This window comes from Lepidochelys kempii, chromosome 1, assembly GCF_965140285.1.
Source record: "Lepidochelys kempii isolate rLepKem1 chromosome 1, rLepKem1.hap1, whole genome shotgun sequence".
NCBI lineage: Eukaryota > Metazoa > Chordata > Testudines > Cheloniidae > Lepidochelys > Lepidochelys kempii.
The window spans coordinates 47,058,533-47,073,754 of NC_136380.1; the positions used below are offsets into that span (position 1 = coordinate 47,058,533).

Below are 15,222 nucleotides of genomic sequence, written 5' to 3' on the forward strand. Positions count from 1 at the left end.
TACCACTGTTTAAAAACAGAACTTTTAAAAATGAATAACACCAGTTCATTGGTTTCTGGACCCCAAAATCCTCCAAAGGTGATTAAAAAAATCAATATAATATCCTTGAACTGGAAATTTTAAATTAGGATTTGGATTTTAGTTGAAAGATATACAAAATTATACATAGACAGCTCTCCATTGACTAAGTGTCTGAGATTATATATTGTGCATGGGTTTTCAGCTAATGTAGAAAATATTGCTGTTAGGAGTTATATACGTGATGCCTTTTATTCTGACACAAGTATGCAAATAGCTTGGGTCCAAATCCTGCATGCCCCCTTCCACAGGTTGTCTGAATAGACATACCTGGGACATTGGAGCTGGATGGGAAACTACTTTCCTGTCCCATGAAAAAAATTGAGATTTAATTGTTTCCATGAAGTGAAACAGTTCTAACAGGAAAGACAGAGAGAACCACCCCGGAATTCCCAATAGCCTGGTGGTGAGGGCACACACCTGGAATGTGGGAGACCCCGGTATAAGTCCCTGATCAAACCTTTGGGCTATTGCCTATTCTGGGGTAGTCTTTTGGCCAGAAATTCCATTCTGGACCCAAGAAGCCATTTCTCGACAAAATTTCACTGAAACAGATATGTTCCTGAGAAAAGTTTGTTTCAATGAGTTGGCATTTGCTGACAATAGCAGTTTCATCAAAAAATTTCTGACCGACTGTACTGGACAGCTAGCATAGATACTATTTCTTGCTCATACATACCTGTTGTTCTATTTCCAGATGATACTGATGTACACATTGGGATTGAGAATCAGGCCCTTACAGTTTTGGTCTAGACGGCAATTCTTTGCATAAGCTTATCAGAAACAAGTGCACATTTCATGAGCACTGTATATTCTATAATGGAAGAAAACAACAAACGTAGCCTCCTCATAGTCAATGGGGAGCTATCTGCCTCTGTGTGGTTTTTACATATCTCTCAGCTAAATCAGTTACATTAATGCAAATTCTGTCAGTTGGGGATATCCTATAGATTTGGGAGTCTTTGGATCTATATGTAAATGAATGGATTATATTGCTCCAGATATATGGCTGGTCATCTGGTGACAGAAATTAGTAGATATTCTTTATTTTCTAAAGATTACAAGTCAAATTCAATACACATTTACTGATATTTGTTTGGAATACTCTGGACTTTATTAAACTGCTTTTAGAACACCATATGTGAAATAACACACCTGACTGGAAATTGCTTATACAAGCCATGCAGGGTGACTGCTGCATTTGATGGAGAAGTGAAGTGAAAGGCAAACATACTCTGGTTTTTAGGAGGCAAATCACATTCAAGATGGCATCCCATGCCTTTCACTTCACTGAGATATGCCACAAAATACTGCAGTCCCAACTCTCAAATTCTGCCATACGAGTTTTTCAGGTAATATTGTGCTATGTATTGTGTAATATATGGTTGCAATGTGAGTGGAAAAATGATAGCCAAATATTATATATTTCTTTGTCATAGATGTGCTGGATATGCTGTTTGGACTCCATAGTTTGAGGCAAAAATGTTGCTTATTTCTGATATTTTAATTGCTATGTTTTATGTTGATCTAACCCATCATGTAAAGAAATAGCTAGGAAGGCCATTCTGGATTGGACAGTAAGTAATAGACCTAAACTTAAGCAGAAATGCTTATTTGGTTTAAAATTTGCTTGAAAATGACTATTTATCAGACCCAAGATATGGAATCCCCAAATACAGCCAGATCTGGACACGCACATTTGGCAAAATAATCAGATTAATGTGTTGGCACCAGGAATTGTTGGTCCTCTGGATAAATTCATTCTTCATTAAGCAAGTCAAAATGCAACATCAAAAAATGATGATATTTCATGGGACATAGATAATATTTGGGACCCTTTAAATCCTCCAGGCCAGAAAACAGAATCTCTTCACTGAAACGGTGAAGATAAGAGAATATTATGTGTGGCAACTGATAATCTACTTTTCCCACTTATTGCTTTTCACACTTTGATCAGCCTGGTGTATACTTCTGTTAAAAGGTTTTTTTCTTTGCTGGTTGCCTTCTCACTCCCCAAGAGGAAGGGAAAGAATAGGGCTGGATGGAAGGAGTAAATGGGAGGCAGTATGGAATTTGAGAAATGAGGTGTGTTCCAGCAGCACTTTGAGATCATAAATTTATTTCAAATGTTTTCTCAGAGTAACAATAAAAAAGAAAGCACAACTGAGGACAGGTGTGCAATGTGGACTGAATGTTGATTTTCTGTGCTTGCCCGCAAAATGTCCCTTTATTCTAGCCTGCTTTGAATATCAAACTGTATTTCTCAGGGAGAATATTCCCACCTTGGGGCATAATACATTAAACCAGGGGTTGGCAAACTTTTTGGCCCGAGGGCCACATCAGGGTTTCCAAATTGTATGGAGGGCTGGGTAGGGAAGACTGTGCCTCCCCAAACAGCCTGGCCCCCGCCCCTATCTGCCCCCTTCCACTTCCCACCCCCTGACTGCGCCCCTCAGAACCCTCAACCCATCCAACCCCCCTACTCCTTGTCCCCTGACTGCATCCTCCCAGGACCCCTGCCACTAACCAACCCCCCCATCCCCTGACAGGCCCCCCGGGACTCCCATGCCTATCCACCCACCCCCCCGTTCCCCATCCCCTGACCTCCCCCCCAGAACCTCTGCCCCATCCAACCTCCCCTTACCCCCTAACCGCCCCCTGGGACCCCACCCCCTATCCAACCACCCCTGCTCCCTGTCCCGACTGCCCCGACCCCTATCCACACCCTCACCTCCGACAGCTCCCCCGGGACTCCCATGCCTATCCAACCGCCCCCTGCTCCCTGACTGCCCCCCCCGGCTGCCCCCCCCCCAAAACCTCCGCCCCATCCAAGCCCCCTTACAATGCTGCTCGGAGCAGCAGGAGCTTAGAATCATAGAATATCAGGGTTGGAAGGGCCCTCAGGAGGTCATCTAGTCCAACCCCCTGCTCAAAGCAGGACCAATCCCCAACTAAATCATCCCAGCCAGGGCTTTGTCAAGCCTGACCTTAATAAACCTCAAAGGAAGGAGGTTCCACCACCTCCCTAGGTAACCCATTCCAGTGCTTCACCACCCTCCTAGTGAAAAAGTTTTTCCTAATATCCAATCTAAACCTCCTGCAAACGGAGCCAGCCTTGCTGCGCACGCCGCTAGACAGGAGCAGCGGGCCAGAGCACTGGCGGCGCAGTGCACTGAGGCTGCGGGGAATGGGGAACAGCGTGGGAGGGGTTGGGGGCTAGCCTCCCCAGCCGGGAGCTCAGGGACCAGGCAGGACAGGCCCATGGGCCGGATGTGGCTGGCGGGCTGTAGTTTGCTCACCTCTGCATTAAATATTTGCAAACCACTGATGCCTGGAATGGAGTGCTGCTTACTATCATTAATTCCAGATTTCCAAGACCATGTGTTCCTCCCTCCACATCTCCTGTGTTGCTCCACTCACATCTCCATAGCAATGGTTCAGGAGAAGAGTGTGGGTAAAAGATGGAGCTGCTCTGATGGGGTTCATTTTTCAAGGGTACTATGTATGCCACAGGGAAGCTTTCATCATTGCAAGCTGCCTCTATCAACTTGTCATTTCTTTTATGGGCACCATCCTGCATACATACTAAGCCTGCAGGGGCCCGATGCATTGGCTGTCACAGGACCCCGCCAGTTCCTTTGTCTTGGTTTTTCTTGAACACTAGAGGGATATCCTGACCTGTTGCTTGCACATGAAGGAAGAGAAACATACTGGTACAGCACACAACATGATCTAGCCCTAAATGTAAAGTGCATATTATACGTCTCTCCATTGGTTCAGAGTGAGACATATTTTAAAATAAGAGCCACTCTTATTTATTATTTTTCACTTTTATGTTAATATTTAAAATAATGTTAACCACTACCTGGGCTTTCCATGGGGGCAACGAAATAAAATTCTGATAAAACCAAGAACTCAGCATTTTGAAATCATAGGTGAGCAATGATTATTATTCCAATGATAAAGAGGATCTGATGGCTGTAGGAGAGGAACAATGTCTCTGATGTGGCAGCAATCCTAAAATAGGGTAATGTAGAAGTTAGATCTGGAAAAGACATACGTTATTGGATAGAGAGCCTATTCCCCTCCCACTGTAGGATATTGAGCCCCAGTAAAGGATTTATAAAATAATAACCTGATAATAGATACTTGTTCTGGATACTACACTTTCATGATCTGGAAAATGTACCGGATGCCTTCTAGCCACAGAACCATCACCATTAGCAAAATGTAGTCTATTTTTAAATGATTTTCAGAGTGAAAACGGAGAATCCCTTTCATCTTGACTGTGTTTCATGCTTTGTATTAAATAAGCTAATGTATGTGCTGCAGGCAGCTGTCTGTTGAGAAGCACCTGACTTGTAAGAGCTTACTTGGTCTCACAAACTCAATAAAACAGTTAACATCGCCCTATCTTGTGTATAATTCTTCAGTTTAGCCAGATAGGGAACACTCTCCAGAATGGACCAAATTATGAAGATTTGGGATATAAATATGCTCATTAGGTCTAATTCTTCTTCATATGCTTAACACTACATATTCTCCTCTATATGACCTTTTGGGCTGTATCTGGTAGTGTTTTAGTAATTAAAGGGCCAGATTCTTCCACCCTTACATTCAATAGTACCTCACTCCACAAGTATTTTCATTAAAATCAGTGGGACAACTTGCAGGCACTATGCAGTTTGAGTAAGGGTAGCAGAGTCTGACCATGAAGTAGCTGTACCTCAATCATAAGAAGTGAATGAAATGTCTAGGAGAAGACTTGTCTCCTCTAGGACCTTAATACATGTCTAGCATCTATATTGACCGTGGCTAATATTTTCAAAGGCACCTAAGGGAGTTAGGCCCCTTTGATAATCCGAGCCCGCATGACTTTCTACATATCTTAGTAACTAGATTTTCCTTGGAAGTTCAGTAGGTTTAAAAAAGAGAAATCTGGATGCTTGCAACTCATCATTTCATGTAAAAACTTAATTGTAATTTTCTCCTTACAATTTTTCACTCACTACTGTAGAATACTGTAAAGAGAAAAGTAACAATAAGATACAGTAATGGTAGGAAAGAATGATAATGACATGAAGTGTGAATTAAAATGATCAAGGGTTCTGTGTCAGAGCACAGCAATAAAAAAAGAAAAGATATTCCCCAAAAAGTCTCAGTCTGAGGGAGATAAAGTATTGGTGTTAGAGATGCAGCTTTGGGGCTGTTGAAGCTTTCATCTAAAACAAAGTGTGGAAGAAGGGAAGGTGGCTGGCTGACTTTCCCTTTCTTCACAGATTCTTATAAAGTTTTTACAGGTGCCCAAACCAATTCTCACTACCTTCTAGACACTAAGATTGGTTGGCTTGTTGTTTTTTTCTTTGCCATTGTAAATTTGAAGGAGAGTTTTACAGAAGAGTCTCTTATTGGCCACCTTGAAAGACAGGGACTGAAGGTATGATATACAGAATAGAACTAGGTTCATATACCACTCATCACCATGGCTTCTGAGCAGCTTCCAGTAGTGCATCAAGTGATGGAACTAACATCCGTCATGTGTGGTTCATTCTCTCTCATCCACATCTCCTGGTAGATGTACTTTTCCCTGAAATTATGTTTCTGACAGTATTCCACTATCTCTACATTTCCTAAATTCAAGGCTATCCTAATTTTATCCCAAGTCTTCTGTGCCAGTCTGGTGGTGATCCTGAATAAGGTGTGACAAAGTTCCTCCCTATCTTGGTGGTTCTTGTGCTTATTGGCGGATTTGCTCGCCTTGGAGCTTCATGGCAGCCCTCAGCTTGGCCGTTTTCGTGAACCCACAGTCCAGGTCAACTCCTCCTATGTCTGACCAGGAGTTAGGAGGTTTGGGGGGAACCTGGGCCCACCCTCTACTCTGGGTTCCAGCCCAGGGCCCTGTGGAATGCAGCTGTCTAGAGTGCCTCCTGGAACAGCTGTGCGATAGCTACAACTCCCTGGGCTACTTCCCCATGGCCTCCTCCCAACACCTTCTTTATCCTCACCATAGGACCTTCCTCCTGGTGTCTGATAATGCTTGTACTCCTCAGTCCTCCAACAGTATGCGTTCTCACTCTCAGCTCCTAGCACCTCTTGCTTCCCGCTCCTTCCACGCACACCACAAACTGAAGTGAGCTCCTTTTTAAACCCAGGTGCCCTGATTAGCCTGCCTTAATTGATTCTAGCAGCTTCTTGATTGGCTGCAGGTGTTCTAATCAGCCTGTCTTAATTGTCTCCAGAAGGTTCCTGATTGTTCTGAAACTTTCCCTGTTACCTTACCCAGGGAAAAGGGACCTACTTAACCTGGGGCTAATATATCTGCCTTCTGTTACTCTCCTGTAGCCATCTGGCCCGACCCTGTCACAAAGGGTAGAATTATAGAAGGTGGCAGAGTTTAAAGCTTTATTTAACTTCCTGTTTCAATTTTTTATTTGAAACAGAGTTGGGGTAAATTTAGGCTGTATTGTGTCAAGTTTTCAGCAGTACTCCCCATTGATTTCAAGTGGAGAGTTCTACTTAGAAATTGATAGTATAATATCACTCTGAATTTGGGATATTCCATATTCATATGAAATAAATGATATAACCAGTAATAGTTTTGTAAAATATTTTTATATCAAAGTTCATTATACATATACTATTAGACTTTAAAGTTCCAAGTAACATATATTCTGAAAAAAATGAACAGCTGAAAATCAATTTCTCCTTCACATACCTGCCAAGACCTGATTTGAGAAGTGAATGTTTTACGCCACTAACATCTCCACCCGTTGAGCTGTGATCTGGTATGTGCCCGGTGCCACCCTTCTTGTGCCACGCACCATCCACTAGATATATAGTGCCAACCTGTGGGGCAACCTGTGGGGATTTTTGCAGGGAAGTGCAGCTCTTTTTATATTAGCCTGCTGATTGGCTGCTTCCCACACAGCTGCTCTAGGCAGTTTGGAGGATCTCCCTCCTGCCCTTTTTCTGGGGAGGAGTGTGGCAGGGCCACAAGGCCTCCAGCAGTGGGCCTCAGGGCCTAGTCCACCCCATCACAGGGACCCTCAGAGCTTTTCTTTTCCTTCCTGTGGGTTCCCCTGGGGAAGGCCATCACCTTACCCACAGTTCTGAATAAAGAGTGGCATTTCTGAGCAATCTTCTGCTGGTATCTGGCATCCTGAAAATTTGCATAATCATTGACATCAGCAATAAAGTAGTATAGTTTAAGAAAATTGTGAACCAGTTATCTACATCAGAAGATTAACACAAACTAGATGTATACACATTACAGTTAAACGCTAATGATTTGCATTAATGCTGAAACAGCTTATGACAGAATTTGATTTGTAATTTTTTCTTAGGATTCCCATACTTCTGGTATGAGAAATGGTGTCATTTTTCACCAAAATGTTTATCAGCAGAAAACATGCCCAGCAGTTATCAAAGCACAACATATTAAAATGTTGGAAGGAGGACAAGTCTGGTCCAGGAAGGCTCCATCAAACCCTATAGCCCTCCCCTCCACTTCCTCAACTGACACTGTCCCACATACAGGCCTGGATTCTTCTCCTTGTTGTATTTTTCTTCTTGAGAGAGAGGAAAAGACTGGCAGCCTATTATCCCTCAGGGGTGGATGTTCTTACTCTCTCAGGGAGGGCCAGGAACCTGCTGCTAGCCCCACCCTTTATAAAGCATTGTTTCTCTTTGTGGGGCAAGCTGCTGGCCCACTCATGCTTTCTGTGGATGTCCTCAAAAAGTAGCATGACCCAGTCCCTCTGCTGGGTTCCACTCATTTGTCATTTTAAACATAAAAACATAAGAATGGCCATACTGGGTCAGACCAAAGGTCTACCCAGCCCAGTATCCTGTCTACCAACAGTGGCTAATGCCAGGTGCCCCAGAGGGAATGAACCTAACAGGTAATATCAAGTGATCTCTCTTCTGCCATCCATCTCCACCCTTTGACAAACAGAGGCTAGTGACACCATTCCTTACCCATCCTGGCTAATAGCCATTAATGGACTTAACCTCCATGAATTTATCCAGTTCTCTTTTAAACCCTGTTATAGTCCTAGCCTTCACAACTTCCTCAGGCAAGGAGTTCCACAGGTTGACTGTGCGCTGAGTGAAGAAGAACTTCCTTTTATTTGTTTTTTTAACCTGCTACCCATTAATTTCATTTGTGGCCCCTAGTTCTTATATTATGGGAACAAGTAAATAACTTTTCCTTATTCACTTTCTCCACACCACTCATGATTTTATATACCTCTATCATATCTCCTCTTAGTCTCTTGTCCAATCTGAAAAGTCCTAGCCTCTTTACTCTCTCCTCATATGGGACCCATTCCAAACCCCTAATCATTTTAGTTGCCCCTTTCTGAACCTTTTCTAATGCCAGTATATCTTTTTTGAGATGAGGGGACCACATCTGTACACAGTATTCAAGATGTGGGCATACCATGGATTTATATAAGGGCAATAAGATATTTTCCGTCTTATTCTCTATCCCCTTTTTTAATGATTCCCATTTGCTTTTTTGACTGCTGCTGCACACTGCGTGGATGTCTTCAGAGAACTATCCACGATAACTCCAAGATCTTTCTCCTGATTAGTTGTAGCTAAATTAGCCCCCCATCATATTGTATGTATAGTTGAAGTTATTTTTTCCAATGTGCATTACTTTACAATTATCCACATTAAATTTCATTTGCCATTTTGTTACCCAATCACTTAGTTTTGTGAGATCTTTTTGAAGTTCTTCACAGTCTGCTTTGGTCTTAACCATCTTGAGCAGTTTGGTATCGTCTGCAAACGTTGCCACCTCACTGTTTACCACTTTCTCCAGATCATTTATGAATAAATTGAATAGGATTGGTCCCATGACTGACCCTTGGGGAACACCACTAGTTAGCCCTCTCCATTCTGAAAATTTACCATTTATTCCTACCCTTTGTTCCCTGTCTTTTAATTAGTTCTCAATCCATGAAAGGATCTTCCCTCTTATCCCATGACAACTTAATTTACGTAAGAGCCTTTGGTGAGAGACCTTGTCAAAGGCTTTCTGGAAATCTAAGTACACTTTTACAGTTTTAAAAGGCATTCTGTAACCTGTATCCCAAAGCTCATCCACAGTACTATGAAATCCCTTCGCACAAGGATAGCAGATCCAGCCTTGGGATCTCAAATCCTCTCCCCCATTCTGAATTAACAATGGAGTCCCTTGAGTGGAAGGTATGAGCTCTAGCGGGACAGACTTAAATCAATGGACAGCCTGGCAACTCCTAAAAAAGGACATCCTGAAGCCAGAAAGGATAGCAGGGTCTTCTGAAGAGCAGAAAGATTCACCAAAAAGGACAGTACATTTCTGGTTTCTCCTTATGCAAGAAGACAACATAGCAGATAACATGCGAGGACTGCAAGGACCACTTTAGATAATCTATCTCTAGTCAGGAGAGGACACGGAATCTGAATGAACCTCAAAAAATGGTTTGTTTGGTTTGAGATGTTTCTCCTACTGATTTCATTAGTTTCCTCATCCCTCTCAGAAATGCCAGTGTTGTTGATTAAAAACGTTGTGGTATAATCTCTTCGTCGAATGCCTTTGTGGACCCTCTTGGTGCGCTGTGGATGTTAATTTACAGCAGAACATTTTTCACAATATGTGTAACAAATAAAAATGGCTTGTTTTTGTTTAAAAGTTTGATCAATGAAAAAAGAATAAAAAGGACTGCACTTTGAATTTTGGTTTCCCTCGAACATCTGTCTCTGCTGCAAGACCTAATTTAATGTGCTGTTTCTGAAGTGCCTCCCAAAGTTGCAAATTAATAAAGGTTGAGAATAACCCTGATTGATGATTACAGAATGCACTGTGAGGCTGGAAGATCGATAGCACTTTACTACCTACTAAAGAAGCTGTTTATTTAAATTGTTACTTCTTATGACATATACCAGAAGATAAACAGTGTGTAACTTAGTAAATTATGTATGACTGAATGCTTTGTGACTTGTCCCTTCAGTTCATTTTTATGCCATTCATTTCTGAATTTATTCCACAGTAAACACAGATACTGCCATTCCATAATTTTAAAAAGAATTATGTCTCTTCAACTGAGAGAATCTGTGTGTGTTACATGAATTGCCTATCAAATTTTCATTGTTTTAGTCAATTGAAATTGAAAGTGATAAGTACTTGTTTTCAGTTGGGAAAGTATTGTAAATTCACATAGTAATTCTTCCGTCTAGAAACCCTACTGTCTGTTTTACAAAGGATCATAAAGAAACTTTATGCCTGTGCTCCAGATTTTCACCCCTTTCAGAAGTATTTGTGCTCATGATAAAAAAAAATCACAATTTTTCATATAGCAAAACTATTTATTGTACGTGATCTTTTTTCTGTTCCTGTACCAATGGCTGCAGCCCAGCCTCAGTTTGCCTCCACAGCTGCTTATTGTGAAAACTGCCCTCTCTTTTCTGAGAGAGGAGAGCACTTTCTCCTGGAAAAGTGGGCACACAATTGTAAGCAGAGTCTGGCTGAGCTCTCCCCTGATATCTAGTGGTGAGCTGTGGAAAAAGACTTCAGAAGGTGATCTCATTTGCATGGAAACACCCACCCTGCCTCGATGCTCAGCATGATGGGACTGCTTGCCCAAATGGTCACTTGTGGCTGGTGTTGGATCCCCAGTCTCTTTGTTATTGGGACAGGAGTAATAAAGGATTGCTGTCCTTGTTGTGTGACCCGAGGACAGCAGAACTGTACCTGGAATACCCCAATGGAGGGACTCACCCTCAGCTGATCACTTGTTAGGCAGGGGACATGGGTTCCAAAGCCCAATGAGTTTAGAGAGGGTGTGACTTCTGTTTAAGGATCCTAGACACTATTTGACCCTTCCTTGGTATAATAAAAGAGCTAATTTAGACTCACTTGAGAGTCTTGTTACATGCTGCAGAGCTGAAATCACTGATGCCTTGGTCTAAGTTGTAGACCTACTTTGGGACTGTGTCTCTATTGCAAGAGACTGTACAGGGTGCACCATCAGTGAGGCTCCCCCACCAACAACTGAAATCACTGAGAGCTGTGTTAAGTGTGGGGAGGGCCCTGAAGACATCTTGGTGAGTGGGCAGCTGGTGGAAAGATGTGGCAAGCGGTTATCAGGGTGGCTGGTAGAGAGGTGCGACCAGCAGTGCGGCTTGGGTAGAGATGTGGCAAGCGGCCTGCAGAGAAGCTGGTGGAGAGGGCCAGAGCAGTGCAGCATATAAGATGCCTCTTTCCACCCCCACCTTCCACACAGGATGGGAGGTGAACTCTGCAGATGAACCTCTGAACTCTGGGGCTGCACTGGCCAAGGACAGCAACTGTGAGTGGGGTACAGATAAGGGACAGGCACGTTAAAGGGACTTTTGAGTTGCTGGATTTAAGACCCTGAGGGGAAAAGGACACTACCCAACTTACTTGGGGGTGGGTCTTTTGCTCACGGTTTGTGTTTATGAACCCTAGTTTCAGCATTTTCCCAAATTAATGCTGAGTTAATTCCCTCCTTTTATTAAAAGTTTTTGCTACTCTGTGCTTGCAAGAGGGGAAGTATTGCCTCTTAGAGGTGCCCAAGGGGTGGTGTATGATTGTCCCAGGTCATTGGGTGGGACTTGAGCAGTTTTATATTGTATTGTTGAAAAGGAACCCCTATGTACTGAACCCGGCCCTTGTTGCTGCTGGCTTCACGTGGCAGAAGGGTTACACAATGCTGGTCTCAGTCCGGTCCCCTGCCTAGATGTGGAATGTGGCATAGGAGTGACATTGGGATGTGCTTCTGGACTGGGGTGGGGGGGTGGGGGGTGGGGGGTGGATGTCTCCTAAGCTGACTGATGTCATGGAAGATATGTCACATTTAAAGAGGCCCTGTAGCCCAAATCATATTTTTTGCCTGATAGCTCTGAAAGGGAAATCTGTGAGGGGGAGAGTCTTGGCCCACTGAGCTAATGATTCCCACCACCACCAATTTTAATGACAAATGTGGCTTATAGGGAGGAAAAAATGCACAGGATTTCTCTCATTTTCTAACTAGCTCTGCTGTCTATTTTGTTCTCCATATATTTTGTTTCTTTCAGTGACTAATCATTATGGCACTCTGCTCTACACTTTACCACAGGGGTTCCCAAACTTTGCTGGTATGACACCATTTTAATGCATTATTTCCTCCTGGCACCTCAGACAGCATGGAGGACACATTTCTGTAGAGGAAAATGGTATCCTCCACACGGTGTGACCTTGCATGCGCTATATGTGTGGCATTGTCTGCACAGCATGACTTCATACGTAAAAGGCATGCAAGGTCATGCTGTGTGGAGGATGTCATATTGTAGAGCAAAATGGTGTCTTCCCTGCATTGTGTCCTCGCATGCATCATACATGCATGGTTATGCTGTGTGGAGCAAAATGGTGTCTTCGACACACTAGTCTTCACCAGGGTCACTTGGGGTCATGACCAACAGTTGGGGAACTGCTGCTCTCTCCTTCTAGGTTCCAACTGATGGATCCAATGGTCTCAAGTTTATTAATTAGTGAGATCAGTTTCTAATGGCCATCTCAGCTAGGCTGAATAGCTGTTTACTCTGATCAGCTTAATCTGATTGTGATGGGTTGGACCCCCCGTTCCGGAGTGTCACTTGATGTGCTGGAGTCCCACTGAGCCCACCTGTTTCACCAGCCTGGGCTCCCTCACCCTGTTCCACTGTGCTAGGCCCTCAAGCCTTCTCCAGCACACACACAGGTAGGGACATACCCAGCTGCAAATGGTCACAGAGACACTGAGTTCAGCTCTGTGTGGAAAGAATAAGCTTGCGGATTGCCCAGCATTCAAGTGCACACTGCCTTTGGGATGCAAACCCAAAATTATATTATCTTGCATAGAGATCTATAAATTATATTATCTTATGTAGAGATCTATTCAGCAAAAGCTCATAAAAATTGCCCCCTCCCTCAAACCAGACAAAGATATGCACAGCTTTTTGGCAACTCCCTCCCCTAGTTATGAATTGCACAAACTGGATTTTGGAATAAACAAGAAACAAGTTTATTAACTATACAAGGTAAATTTTAAGTGACTAAAAGAGATAGCAAACAGAACAAAGCAGATTACGGAGCAAATAAAACAACATGTGCAAACTAGGCTGGACACATTAAAGAAATAGGTTACAAAAAGTAATTTCTCACCCTAAATGTTGTTTTAATCAGGTTGCAGAGTTTCTTGATGGTAAACTGCACTGCTTGCAGCTTAAATCTCCAGGAATTCCTTTTACAGGCTGATCTGTTTCACCTGGACTCAGCCCCCTGCCCACCCCAGGTTAGTTCCCGTGTTTCTTCAGGTGTTTTCAGCAGTCTTCCTTCTTGGATGGGGAGGCAATGGAGAAGAGCCTTGATTAATTCACTGCCCACCCTTAAATAGAATTTACATATGGCCAGAACTTTTTGTTTTCCCAGTCTGGCCCCCACCACCTCTTTTAATGGAAAAACACTAGAAGCCCAAGATGGAGGGCCAGGGGAGGGTCTAGTATCAGGTGACACGATCACATGATCCTGCAGTGTCAAAGCAGCAACCCAGGAAGCTTCTCAGGAAGGTAGGAGATTAGTATCTTCAAAGTCTTATTGTTCTTCCTAATGGCCCATTCGGACTGATTGCTTACTGGCTGGTGGATGTTTCCCAGATGCAAACACTTTTGCAATTGTTACAGATCTTATATGCCTAACTTCAGATACAGCAAAGATACATGCATACAAATAGGATAATCGTATTTAGTAAATCATAACCTTTCTAATGATACCTCACATGGCCCCTTTTTCATAAAATACATCTGTTATGCCATTTTCATATCGTAAGTATATTTCTATGAAGAATATGGGGCGTAGTATGACACTGATGGCTTTTGAAAATTGCCCTCTGTAGAGACATTTGGTAAGAGCTGAATTCTCCAGCAGTCACTGTGTCTAGTACTGAAACTGAACATGGAGAAGAGAAACACTTTCCTGCAAATTAGTGTGCACTTTTCAGCACCTTTGGGCTATTAGACATGACCATGGAGAGACACCTCCCTTGAGGCCTGAGATTGACTGTGAGCATATCTGAGGGTAGCAGTGGGAGGGGGAGGGATAGCTCAGTGGTTTGAGCATTGGCCTGCTAAACTAAGGGTTGTGAGTTCAATCCTTGAGGGGGCTATTTAGGGATCTGGGGCAAAAATAAGGGTTGGTACTTAGTTCTGCTGTGAAGGCAGGGGACTGGACTCAATGACCTTTCAAGGTCCCTTCCAGCTCTATAAGACAGGTATATCTCCATATTAAAAAGTTAGGCCCCAAGGGACAGATTCCTTTCTTATTACGTCTGTGTATGTGAAGTAAGTGGAATTACTCAGGATTTACCTTGGTTTAACTGATTCAGAAAACCTCCTGAAAGAAATAGGAATGTCACTCATAATGTTAACCTGCCTTTGCTTCTTCTGCTTACTATGTGAACTCCCACTTCAGCTTGTATTTTCACAAAGTGGCAATCACCCAAAGGGTCTATGGCAATCATAACCCAATCTTCCAGGTCAACACAGACAATTAATTGCTTAGCGCTTCTCACTTCAATGCCTATTTCTGATGTGCAAAAGCTTGATAATGGCAAATAACTCCAGTGTGTTATCCCTGCCTCACAGAACTGACTAATCGGTTTTAGCATTTTGATATCATTAATACACTATACCCCTGGTCAAAAGTAGTGCAAATCATTGCTGTGAGCAATAAAAGAGAGGATTTGGCAGGAGAAAAATAATGGAGGAAATATAACTTCTTTTGCATATCAGAGAAATCAATTTGATTTTGCAACTGGAGTATTAATGCATCTGTATGTTGTAGAGTATAGTGCAAGTCATTCTTATGCAGTAATAAGCATTTCTGTCTTGAACAGAAGGTGGGATTTTTGTTGTATCCAAAAACACTTCAATACAAAACATGAAGAGCTTTTTCTTTTCTTTTTTCCTCTCTAGAATGTCTTTACTTGTGCTTATCTCAATTTTTCCACTGCATGGCTTGACTGAATATTTTTCACATTTCCATGTTTTCTTATTTTCGGGCTAACCAAAAAAGTTAGTTAAAAAAAGATTATGCTGTCGACCCTGGTGTGCACAAGGAGT

The 15,222-nt window shown here is 42.7% G+C and overlaps 1 protein-coding gene and 1 long non-coding RNA gene across 10 annotated transcripts in view; one reads left to right on the forward strand and one right to left on the reverse strand.

Annotated features, from left to right (window-relative positions):
* Positions 1 to 15,222, forward strand: part of MTUS2 (microtubule associated scaffold protein 2) — a 502,895-nt gene that overhangs the window by 136,697 nt on the left and 350,976 nt on the right. The window lies entirely within an intron of this gene.
* The window catches only part of LOC140910346 (uncharacterized), a 62,775-nt gene that overhangs the window by 14,964 nt on the left and 32,589 nt on the right, over positions 1 to 15,222 (reverse strand). The window contains exon 3 of one of the 3 annotated variants that reach the window (XR_012158548.2): positions 13,268 to 13,440. This is a non-coding gene — a long non-coding RNA (uncharacterized LOC140910346). Of the gene's footprint in view, positions 1 to 13,159; positions 13,441 to 15,222 lie in introns of those variants that run through there. The other 2 variants (XR_012158546.2, XR_012158545.2) reach the window with 2 other exon arrangements.